The following is a 13,649-nucleotide window of genomic DNA, read 5'->3' on the forward strand; positions in this document are numbered from 1 at the left end:
CGGGTCTCGCGCATACGCACGACGGAGCCAGCTCTGTCGTGCGCATGCTCTCTGGGCCACCATCGACCAGGTTGCGAGCACTCAGCGCTTATGACCGGGTCTGAATCAGGCCCTGAGTTTGGTCAGATACCTCCCTTGTGAATGTTTTGCTCCTTCTCCCGACTCCACTCCATCGGTATCACCATCGACCTCTACCTCCATCATCTGTTCACCGTTACAGAAACAAGACATCCCAAACCAAACAAGGATGATGAGAACTCTGGAAGAAAATAGGAACGCAACCCCAGCCCGCCACTCCATTGCTGGAATAATGGGCTGTAAATTTCCCTAGCTCAGGTATCTCACTGCAGTCTTTAACTCTCCAGGAACAAGCTCGCTATTGACAGGTCTGCGTTATCTGCCTTGACTCCGCCTTGTATCTCCACCGGATAGTTGACCTTCCTGCAGTGAGTGGAATTTACCCAGGTATCTCTCTCTGCCACTTTCAAGGATGTCGTACTTGTCAGCAACACTTGATATGGACCTTCCCACCAATCTGTCAGACAACCTGAACGTAAGAAATTTCTGATCATAACAAATTCTCCAGGTTCAACATCATGACAGTTTGTTTCTGGCATATCAGGTGACTACAATTTCAAATTCTGCTGCTGCTGTTTCAACTGTTTACTCATTGTTATAAGAGACTTCACAGTAACCTCGTTGTTACTCTTCAAATCTTCCTGTGGACTTACAATCAGATGAGGTTGTCTCCAAAACAGTATCTCAAAAGGGGACAAATTAAGAAGGGGTCTAGGAGTTGTCCTGATGCTATGAAGGATTAGCGGTAAGGTTTCTGGCCAACCTAATCCAGTTTCAGCCATGATCTTACTCAATTTGTTTTTAATAGTACCGTTCATCCTCTGCAGGGGTGTGAAGCCTACTATTAATACCCATTAACTTACACATGTACTGGAAGACATCACCAGTGAAATGAGTACCCCTATCACTTTCTATGATTCTAGGGATACCAAACCTGCATAAAAATTCCTGAACGATCTTCTTAGCAGTAAACGCAGCACTATTAGTGGCAGTAGGATATGCCTCTACCCAATTAGAAAACACATCTGTACAAACTAATACATACTTGAGATTCCTGCAGGGTGGTAATTGGATGAATTCAATTTGTATTACCTGAAAAGGTCCGTCTGTCGGAGGGATGTGATATGGCTCAGTCGGTATTGTCTTCCCGACATCCTTCCTCAAGCAGGTCAGGCAGGACATTGCCCTTTTCTCAGCTTGAGAAGAAAAGTCTGCTACACACCAATATGCTCTGACTAACTTGCACATACCTTGTTTACCTAGGTGAGTCAGACCATGCGCAGTCTCAGCCAAGCTTGGGTAGTATGCCTTGGGAGCCACCGGCTTACCTTGTCCATCTCTCCAGAGTCCAGAGGACTCTTGCCCACATCCCTTTGATTTCCAGACTACCTTTTCCTGAATGGAACACAAATTTTGCATCTCAATTAATTTCTGCGTGTCAATCATTTGAAAAACCATCATCTTATCAACTGGTATGTTAACTCTTAACCCTGCTGCCAATTTGGCAGCTTCGTCTGCTCTATTATTGCCCAGTGACACTGGGTCTTCTTCACATGTATGGGCTTTACATTTGATGACAGCTACTGCCTATGGTAGTTGGATTTCTATCAAGAGTCCTTTTATGTGGTGTGAGTTTGCAACTGGTGTGCTTGCTGCTGTCATAAAATTTTGGAGACGCCAAAGAGCACCAAAATCGTGGACTATCCTGAAGGCATACCTAGAGTCAGTGTAGATATTAGCTGACTTACCTTCTGCCAGTTCACACGTTCTCCTTAATGCCACCAGTTCAGCAACCTGTGCTGAAATAGGTGGACCAAGTGGTTTGGCTTATACAACATCATAATCATTTACAAGGGCATAACCTGTGCATAATTCTCCTGTGTCAGGTTGTCTATGACAACTCACATTCGTGTAAAATGTCACATCTACATTTTCTAATGGTGTATCACGTACGTCAGTTGTTGCAGTAAAGGTCTGATTCAAATATTCCATACAATCATGTGCATCAGTATACCTACAAAACTCACCTTCCACCAGCGACTCACCTCTCTCCACCCTTTGTGCATCCTGAGGCACATACGGTAAATACGTTGCTGGGTTTAACGTACTGCACAGTTTAATGGTGATATTTGCAGGTGCTATTAGAGATAGTTCCCATTTCGTGAACCTAGCTGAGGAAACATGTCTGGTTTGGGCAGAGTTCAGCAAAGCAGATACAGCATGGGGTGTATAAACAATTATATCATGGCCTAATACTACATCCTCACTCTTACTGACCAAAAGAGCAGTTGCTGCTACACTTCTTACACACGTTGGGAGTGATCTTGTCACAGTGTCCAATTAGGCACTGTAGTATGCTACAGGTCTACTAGCATCACCATGTTTTTGTTTGAGGACACCTGCTGCACAGCCATCAGCTTCCGTACAATATAAATCAAAAAGTTTTTCGTAATCTGGTATTCCCAATGCAGGTGCTCTTGTCAGACTATCCTTAAGGTTAAGGAAAGCTTGCTCTGTTTCCTCAGTGTGTGTGACATGGTCGGGTTTTGAGGAAGAAACTAAACCCTGCAATGGTAAAGCCAAAATAGAAAAACCTGGGATCCACATTCTGCAATATCCACATATTCCCAAGAAGGTACGGATTTGCTGTTGATTTTGCAGTAGTGTCATGGTCTGTATGGCCTGTATTTGGTCGGTTGTCAAATGTCGTAGGCCCTGGGTTAAACAGTGTCCCAAGTATTTAACCTTAGTCTGGCATGGCTGTAATTTGTCCTTAGCAACCTTGTGTCCTGTCTGAGAGATGGAGCAACAAAAGTTTAGTATCATTTAAACAGCTAAATTTGGCACTACAGGGAATTGGCTCACAACTACCTTATTAACCCCTCTAAGGTCCTGTACTAGCCTATAACCCCTCCCACCACTCTTCTTCACAGGAAAGATGAGACTGTTGGCTACACTAGCTATACGGACTAAAATCCCCTGCTGGAGCAATCTCTCAATTATGGGATACACCCCGAGCTCCACCTCTGGTTTTAAAGGGTACTGAGGGATTTTTGGAGCCTGTCTTCCCACCTTTAAGTTGATCATTACAGGAGCTACATTTGCCATTAATCCAGTGTCCTGTCCATCTTTGGTCCAAAGGGAACCCGGTATTTGAGATAACATCTCCTTTACATGTGATGGACTTTGCTCTAGGATGGTAGAGTGAAGCATTAACCTTTGTGGAGTGTCCAATATATCCCTTACCTCATGCGCAACTCTCTCTGGGATATCTAAAAATATACCATCAGGGGTACAATAAATGACATCCCATTTTACACAACAAATACCTTCCAGTAGGTTTGTAGGAGCCGCTGCTGCCAGGAGAAAGGAATGCCTGGTATGCAATGGCCCGATAGTAACCTCTGCAGATTTGGTTAAAGGATAATGCTGCACTTTACCCGATACACCCATTGCTGGTACTGTCTTGCAGGTCACCTGTAAAGTGGATGGAGATTTTAACACTGATCTGGTCGCCCCTGTGTCTACAAGAAAAGTATGTTTAGTACCAGCTACATCAACCGTCATTACAGGTTCTTCACTAGTACTCCCAGTTAACCTGACTGGCTGTAGACTACAGGTGTGAATGCTAACAGGTACAATGCTTCTCACTCTGTGTTTCATGCTTCCTGAGGATGTTTTTGTCATGTTCAATAGCAGTTTCCATGAGGGTGTCTACCATAATTCCCCTCCACCCAGGATGTGAGGTCTGAACTCTGGTCTTTAGATTGTCTTTAAGACCATCCATAAGTACTGTGATGACCATTTCCCTGTGGTGCGTGCTATCTTTTATGTCCTCTATCCCAGTGTACTGGGTAATAGTCTGCAGCGCTCTGCTGAAATAATCTTCTGCAGACTCACTCTCCATCTGCTTCATTGTAAAAATTTTACTCCAGTTAACTACCACTGGAAAATATACGGCCAATTGGGTGATTATGCAGGTTATGTTGTCCTGATTACTTTCGTCAGTTAAGGGACTATCTCGCCAATCTTTTTTTTTTTGGCTCATAAGCAATACCTAAATTTTTTATAAATCTCTGACACTTTGCTAACTCTTTCCTAGGGTCAGGGAAATCTGTCATTATGGAATATAGTTCCGCTCTCGTCCATGGACAATGCATTGCTACCTCCCTTGTAGGCACCACACCACCTGTGTCCGGATTCCCATTGGGAACTGTTATTGTCTGGACTAGATGCATGCCTACCACACCATTACCTTTGGCCTTGGTACCTGGGGGGTTCAGTCTATTACTGCAATGTATAATAGTATTTACACCAGCTTCCGCTATGGCTTCTGCAGGTGGTAGCACTTCTGCTACTACCATTGGTGAGGCCATTTCTTGTACCTGCTGTGGAAGAACATTTAACATTTGAACTGCATGGGAAATGGCTGACATTACAACAGGTGCATCATCTGCTTCATAGACATTTTCCTTATAATTACTCAGGAGAGGGTACAAGTTATTTGTTAAATTTTTATCATTTTTGTTATGGGCTGTATCTTCACTATTCACCGCGTAGAGCAGTGGAGGTGCACCGGCGCTACTAACTGTACTTTCGGCAATGCTACCTTGCCGTGCGTACATACTCCCTTGTGGCATGCACACGACGCTATTTAGCGTTGCGTGCGTGCTCCCTTGCATCATGAGCGCGATGCTATTTTACGCCGCATGCACACTGCTAAGCCACATGTTCCCCTCATGCTGCCACATCTTCAAGCAATCATTATATTTTACTCTTTTCTTCAGAGATTTCACCACACAGATGCTATCTCTAACATTGTTCAATATTTCCACATCAAAACTGCCAATCTTCGGAAATGGTTTCACACACTTCCTCGTCATATTAACCCATACATCACAATGCGTAGTTGCATATGCTCCGTACTTTGTATGCATTATATGCCATGCCGAACCTGTCGGTCCTTCCAAAAGCAGCGCATCATCTAACATTTCCACTGTTTGTTTAGCACCCATCTTGCGACAAAATTCTGAACTTTTCAATAGAGATTTAGACTGGTGGACGAATTCACAGGCTGTGTCCACTCACCTTCACCTGCTGTGTACAACCAACTCGCTAATCGTTACAGTCAACCTACACAACAAGCAGCAGAATACCGCCTATACAATATTCTGCCTTCCGATAGGGAACACACAGTACCCGTAACCAATGGGAACACAAAGTACCCCTAACCAATGGGAACACACAGTACCCCTAACCAAATACCTTTTCGAGTACTTTCCACTGCTAGAATTTAAGAGTTCCAATAACCCTCACCCTTTTCAGTGCTTTCCTCCACCACAACTCAGTTCACTACCACGGTCTGCCCCAACCGTGCGGTTCAGTCACAATGCCCAAAGAACCTAACTGATCAATGGACTTTGCGAACACACAGTACCCCTAGTAATAGGGAACACACAGTACCCCTATTCTGCAATACACCTGCTATGTGTACCCTAGGAAACACACAGTAACCTAGCTCTAGGAACACACAATACCCCTAGCAATAGGGAACACACAGTACCCCTATTCTCATCACAAATATACGTTTATCATGCACCTTTTCTGCGCAGAAAAGAAATTAAACTTTTTCTCAGATATGGCAGTATGATTAAGAGACTCAAAACAATGTAATCACGCTATCAATACAACAATGCAATCTTAAACAATATGTTTGAACACATGGCAGCAATACCGGAAACACGTATACGCTATTGTGCGCCTAGTCGCATACGCAATAATACATGAAAGCGCGGAAATAAAAATTACGCTATTGTGCAACTAGTCGCATACACAATAATGTGACTAACACACACAGCACGGACAGACAATAAAAGAAACAAACCTTTTCTCCTGTCCCCAGGTTCCTAATCAGCGCCCCTTAAGATCACATAATAAAGGACATCGATTCCACAACACTGAATGGTAGCAGGGTTTCGAACACAGGGCCTGATTCAGAGCCGGACGCTATTTGCGGACGGTCGTTCTAAAAAATGGTCCGGATATTTAATTGAGCACTCGCTCTTTGCGGTGTGTTGACACCTCTATATCTGAGCGAGCGTTCGAAAAATGCGCTCACTAATTTGTAAAGACGCCCCTTTGCCATTCGCATCACAAGTCATCTCTGGTATTTATTAGATTAATCGGGAACATCGAAAGGCATCTGAACTGTTCGCAGTGGTTGTGGTAGGATTTTCTTACTGCTATCACTGCGAGCAGTTCAGGCTAAAAGACAACCAAGTGACGTGGTCGATGACGCTCCTTTACTAATTATGCACTCCCATTAAATGCCCTTTTGACCGTTAGGCATGACTGCGTTCCGATCTCCACTCCCCCGTTTTCAAGCACCTTTCCCTGTTACCACCCACAAACAGTACATTCTGTCAATCAAATTAGCAGCCCCTCGCTGTTTTACGAGCACACGATTTCCGACCGCAATGGTTTGCGCATGCGCATTATGACCCATACGCATGTGCAGTTGTGCGAACATCGCTCAGAGCGAACGAGCGGCCGCTTACGAGCGGCTCTGAATCAGGCCCACAGTGCGTTCTTGCCTGCTTATGGCTCCTTCCACCCTTTGGTGTGGAATCGAGGTCCGTTCGCTATCGTGTGAATCACGGTGGCGTGATATCAACTGCAACTATGAATACCCTTAAATTGCTAGAGAGAAATAATCGCTGTCCAGACAATAATTGTGGTTCCAAAGCACAAAAATTCATATTGCATTCAAAAAGAAAGATACACGCTTTGATCTAGCACAATTAGCACAAAGGCAATTAAATACAGAAATAAGATACAGCCCAATACATACATGCACTGGTCCCAGCATACAGTCATCAGTCCAGAAGCCTGTGGTCATCCAAGAAGAATGGCTGCATGTTGGGACCAGAAAGCAGGCTACATACTCTACAGATAACAGATAACAACCATGTAGACAGACAAACATAGGGCTTGATTCAGACCCGCTCGCGAGCGGGTCGATGTTGCCCAAGTGTGCATGCGCACGGCGGAGGCGGCTCCTTCGTGCGCATGCGCTAGACCCGAATGGGTCTCGCACCAAAGGGGGCATGCTGTCAATGGTGATTGACAGCACGCCCGCTTTGGTGGGCCTGCCAGGGGCGTGGCTGCCCAGACGGAGGCGTTCCCATGAACGCCACCGTCTGGGGCCAGCCCCACTGGCATCACTAGTGATGAGCCAAAAGCACTCCAGGGCTTGGCACTCCAGGGCTTGCGGCAGACGAGACCCTACCACAAGGATCTCGTCGCAAGCCCGATGGTCGCGATGGTCTTGACCATCGCGACCATCATTGTGGCCGCTCGCTATAGCTGTGGGTGGTCACCCACAGCTATGCGAGCGGCCAGGAGGCCGCTGCAAAAAGTAAGAGGGCCTGCCCTGATTCAGAGCGAGCGCTCTGTCAGAGCGTCCGGCTCTGAATCAGGGCCATAATTCCATTGGTTCTTGCTCTTGATCATTGCAGTAAGTTTTGATATGTGTAAGTGTGAGAATATTGCGTGAAGTCGCTAATATGTGTGGTGCGTTTATGTGTAGAGTGCTTTGATAAACAGCGCAACTGTGCGCTGTGCGTCTTATATATTTTATGTTTTATTTAATGTGCGTATGGGGTATGGTAGGACTTTCAACAATATGCGGTAGCAATGCAGACGCACGACGCTAATAATCTAATAAAGCATCGTACTCAATGGTTTCATGCTGACAACGCAAGATGGCATCGTCAGGGGCAGCACAAGATGGCGTCGCCCGATATTTACTTAAGATCTGGTCTCAGCCAATCATCCGGCTTTGACAAGGTATTAGTGAAAACAGCAGATCAAAATACTGCCTCCTTACACATTTAACCTCAACATTATCTTTTACATCTCCATTTTCCTATCAATGAACTGGCTTTAGGTGTTCTGCGTAGACACAAGTGACATCCCTACTCATCAAATATAAACATACATCATACGAGACCATCGCGACCATCGAATTTGCGAGCCGGAGCCTGCGGTTGAGGTTTTCAACCGCAAGCTCCGGAGTGATTTTGGCTCTGTCAGAGCCAAAATCACTCCCACTGACATCACTAGTGATGTCAGTGGGCCGGCTTCTGACGGGAGGCGTTCCCTTAGGAACGCCCCCGTCAGGGAGGCACGCCCCCGGCACGCCCACCAAAGGGGGCGTGCTGTCAATCAACATTGACAGCACGCCCCCTTTGATCGGACACAACGAGCGAAGGACTTTCCTTCGCTCGTCGCGTCTGGCGCATGCGCACGACGGAGCTCCCTCCATCGTGCGCATGCTCAGTCCATAACATCGACCCACTTGCGAGCGGACAGCCGCTCGCGAGTGGGTCTGAATCAGGCCCTGTGTGCGCAGTAGCCGCACGTGCATCAACAAAGTAGTGCCAAGCGTGCGCCTGTGTCTTAAGTAAAGGGCCGGCTGGCTTGACCGTTAAAGGGTGCTGTAACCCCCAAAGTACACTCCAGTCCAAACCAAAAAAAAAATTATTTTCTGTGTTTGTGAATTGTGTGCGCAGTAGCCGCACGTGCATCAACAAAGTAGTGCCAAGCGTGCGCCTGTGTCATAAGTAAAGGGCCGGCTGGCTTGTCCGTTAAAGGGTGCTGTAACCCCCGAAAGTACACTCCAGTCCAAACCAAAAAAAAAATTATTTTCTGTGTTTGTGAATTGTGTGCGCAGTAGCCGCACGTGCATCAACAAAGTAGTGCCAAGCGTGCGCCTGTGTCATAAGTAAAGGGCCGGCTGGCTTGACCGTTAAGGGTGCTGTAATCCCCGAAAGTACACTCCAGTCCAAACCAAAAAAAAAATTATTTTCTGTGTTTGTGAATTGTGTGCGCAGTAGCCGCACGTGCATCAACAAAGTAGTGCCAAGCGTGCGCCTGTGTCATAAGTAAAGGGCCGGCTGGCTTGTCCGTTAAAGGGTGCTGTAACCCCCGAAAGTACACTCCAGTCCAAACCAAAAAAAAAATTATTTTCTGTGTTTGTGAATTGTGTGCGCAGTAGCCGCACGTGCATCAACAAAGTAGTGCCAAGCGTGCGCCTGTGTCATAAGTAAAGGGCCAGCTGGCTTGACCGTTAAGGGTGCTGTAACCCCCGAAAGTACACTCCAGTCCAAACCAAAAAAAAAATTATTTTCTGTTTGTGAATTGTGTGCGCAGTAGCCGCACGTGCATCAACAAAGTAGTGCCAAGCGTGCGCCTGTGTCATAAGTAAAGGGCCGGCTGGCTTGACCGTTAAGGGTGCTGTAACCCCCGAAAGTACACTCCAGTCCAAACCAAAAATTTTTTTATTTTCTGTGTTTGTGAATTGTGTGCGCAGTAGCCGCACGTGCATCAACAAAGTAATGCCAAGCGTGCGCCTGTGTCATAAGGGCCGGCTGGCTTGACCGTTAAAGGGTGCTGTAACCCCCAAAAGTACACTCCAGTCCAAACCAAAAAAAAAATTATTTTCTGTGTTTAGCCGCACGTATATATCAAATCGATATAACATAAATGGAGGACCAAACTTTCTCCGATAAAAATAAAATAGAGAAAGATCAAGAACCACTTCCTCCTAGTGCTGAAGCTGCTGCCACTAGTCATGACATAGACGATAACATGCCATCAACGTCGTCTGCCAAGGCCGATGCCCAATGTCATAGTAGAGGGCACATACAATCCCAAATGACAAAGTTCAGGAAAATGACCTTGAAAAAAACATTTAAATCAGCTGAAGAGAAACGTAAACTTGCCAATATGCCATTTACGACACAGAGTGGCAAGGAACGGCTAAGGTCGATCCCTAGTATGTTCATGACTAGTGGTTCAGCTTCACATGACGATGGAAGCCCTCCTCCCACTAAAAAAATCAAAAGAGTTAAGCTGGCAAAAGCACAGCGAAGAACTGTGCTTTCTAAGAAGATATCACAAATCCCCAAGGAGAGTCCAAGTGTGGTGGTGGTTGCGATGCCTGACCTTCCCAGCACTGGACAGGAAGAGGTGGCTCTTTCCACCATTTGCACGCCCCCTGCAAGTGCTGAAAGGAGCACCCACAGTCCACTTGCTGATATGCAAATTGAAGATGTCACTGTTGAAGTACAACAGGATGAGGATACTGGTGTAGCTGGCACTGAGGAGGAAGTTGGTGAGGAGGATTCTGATGGTGATGTCGTTTGTTTAAATCAGGCTCCAGGGGAGACAGTTGTTGTCCGTGGGATGAAAAAGCCCATCTTGCCTGGGCAGAAGACCAAACATTCCACCTCTTTGGTCTGGCAATATTTCTATCCAAATCCAGACAACAACTGTCTTGCCATATGTACCATATGTAAAGGTGAAATAAGTAGGGGTAGGGATGTCAACCACCTAGGAACATCCTCCCTTATACGGCACCTGCAGCGCGTTCATAAAAAGTTACTGTCAAGTTCAGAAACTTTGGCTAAGACCGTAAGCAGTCCAGGGACACCTAAATCCCGTTGTCCTGTTGTATCCAAGCGCCTGCAAACCACACCGTCAACTCCCTCCTCGTCAATTTCCTCCTTAGTCAGGATCGGAAGTAGTCCTGCAGGCCATGTCACTGGCATGACTGACTCTCCTATCCGGGATTCCTCCGGAGGTTCCTGCATTGCTACGCCTACTGCTGCCGCTGCTGCTGTTGCTGCTGCTGGGAGTCGTTCATCATCCCAGAGAGGAAGTAGGAACACCACTACTTTTACTAAACAATTGACCCTCCAACAGTCCTTAGCGAGGAGGATGAAGTACGACAGCAGTCATCCTGAAGCAAAACGTATAACTGAGGCCTTGACTGCTATGTTGGTGTTAGACGTGCGTCCGGTATCCGCCATTAGTGCAGTGGGATTTAGACAATTGATGGAGGTAGTGTGTCCCCAGTTCCAAATCCCGTCTAGATTCCACTTCACTAGGCAGGCGATACCGAGACTGTACAGAAACGTCAGAAAAAGTGTCCTCAGTGTCCTGAAAAATGCCATTGTACACAATGTCCACTTAACCACGGACATGTGGACAAGTGGAACAGGGCAGACTAAGGACTATATGACTGTGACAGCCCACTGGGTAGATGTATCACCTTACGCAGCAACAGCAGCAGCGTCACCAGTAGCAGCATCTCAGAAACGCCAGCTCGTTACAAGGCAGGCTACGCTGTGTATCACCGGTTTCAGTAAGAGGCACACCGCCGACAACCTCTTAGAGAAACTGAGGGAAATCATCGCCCAGTGGCTTACCCCACTTAGACTCTCCTGGGGATTTGTGATATCTGACAATGCTACCAATATTGTGCGGGCATTACATCTGGGCAAATTCCAGCACATCCCATGTTTTGCTCACACAATAAACTTTTTGGTGCAGAATTTTCTGAAAAGCGACAGGGGCGTGCAGGAGACGCTTTGGGTGGCCCGAAAAATTTCTGGCCACTTTCGCCATTCAGCGACTGCGTGCCGAAGACTGGAGCGCCAGCAAACACTCTTGAACCTGCCCCGCCATCACCTGAAGCAAGAGGTTGTGACGCGGTGGAACTCAACCCTCTATATGCTTCAGAGGATGGAGGAGCAGCAAAAGGCCATACAAGCCTATACATCCACCTATGACATAGGCAAAGGAGGGGGTATGCACCTGACTCAAGCGCAGTGGAGAATGATTTCCGTGTTGTGCAAGGTTCTCCAGCCCTTCGAACTTGCCACACGTGACGTCAGTTCAGACACTGCCAGCTTGAGTCAGGTCATTCCCCTCATCAGGCTTTTGCAGAAGCAGCTGGAGAAAGTGAAGGAGGAGTTAAGACGGAGCAATTCCGCTCGGCATGTGGGACTTGTGGATGAAGCCCTTCATTCGCTTTGCCAGGATTCCAGGGTGGTCAATCTGTTGAAATCAGACCACTACATTTTGGCCACCGTGCTCGATCCTAGGTTTAAAGCCTATGTGGTGTCTCTCTTTCCGGCCGACACAAGCCTGCAGAGGTGCAAAGACCTGCTGGTGAACACACTGTCAGCTGAAGCGGAACGTGACACGTCAACGGCTCCTTCTTCATTTTCTCCCGCAACTGGGGCTGCCAGGAAAAAACTTAGGTATCCTAAGCAACCCGCTGGCGGTGATGCAGGGCAGGCAGGACCAAGTTTGGACATCTGGTCCGGACTGAAGGACCTGGCAACAATTTCTGACATGTCTACTGTCACTGCATATGATACTGTCACCATTGACAGAATGGTGGAGGATTACATCGGTGACAGCATCCAAGTAGGCATGTCAGACAGTCCATACCTGTACTGGCAGGAAAAAGAGGCAATTTGGAGGCCCCTGTACAAACTGGCTCTATTTTACCTGAGTTGCCCCCCCTCCAGTGTGTACTCCGAAAGAGTGTTTAGTGCAGCCGGGAACCTTGTCAGCGAAAGGCGTAGGAGGTTGCTTCCTCAGAATTTGGAGAAGATGATGTTCATCAAAATGAATTATCAGCTCTTCCAGGGAGACCAGCCTCCAGAAGGTACAGAGGGACCTGTGGTGGTGGATTCAAGTGGGGACGAGTTAATACTTTGTGAGGATGAGGATGTACACACTGAAGAGGGTGAGGAATCGGTGGATGAGGAGGATGAGGATGACATCTTGCCTCCGTAGAGCCAGTTTGTGCAGGGACACATTAATTGCCAGCTTGTTTTGTGGGGGCCCAAACGAACCAATCATTTCAGCCACAGTTGTGTGGCAGACCCTGGCGCTGAAATGATTGATTTGTTAAAGTGTGCATGTCCTGTTTATACAACATAAGGGTGGGTGGGAGGGCCCAAGGACAATTCCATCTTGCACTTCTTTTTTTTCTTTGCATTATGTACAGTTTGGGGCCTAGTTTTTCTAACTGCCATCCTGTCTGCCACTGCAGTGTCACTCCTAGATGGGTCACGTGTTTGTGCCGCCCACTCGTGTCGCTTAGCATAGTCATCCAGCTACCTCGGTGCAACCTTTTGGACATAAAAACACTATTGTGAGGTGTGAGGTGTTCAGAATAGACTGGAAATGAGTGGAAATTAAGGTTATTGAGGTTAATAATAGCATAGGAGCAGAAAAACCTACAAATTCTGTGATTTTAGCTGTTTTTATGCTTTTTTAAAAAAAAATACAGATCCAAAACACAAAACCCAGAACCCAAAACAAGGAAGGGTGGTTTTGGCAAAACCAATCCAGATCCAAAACACGAAGAAAGATCCAGATCCAAAACCAAAACACAAAACACGAAAAGTGGCCGATGCACACCCCTAATATATGTGTATGTAGTGTGTATATATCTGTATGTATGTGTTATTGTGTATATATGTGTATGTAGTGTGTATATATCTGTATGTATGTGTATGTAGTATGTATGTATGTGTTAATGTGTATATATGCATATGTAGTGTGTATATATTTGTATGTATGTGTTGATGTGTATATATGTGTATGTAGTGTGTATATATCTGTATATATATGTTAGTGTGTATGTATGTGTTAGTGTGTATGTGTATGTAGTGTGTATATATCTGTATGTGTATATATCTGTATAT

Source organism: Taudactylus pleione, unplaced genomic scaffold (genome assembly GCF_031769625.1).
Source record: "Taudactylus pleione unplaced genomic scaffold, aTauple2 ptg000116l, whole genome shotgun sequence".
Lineage (NCBI taxonomy): Eukaryota > Metazoa > Chordata > Amphibia > Anura > Myobatrachidae > Taudactylus > Taudactylus pleione.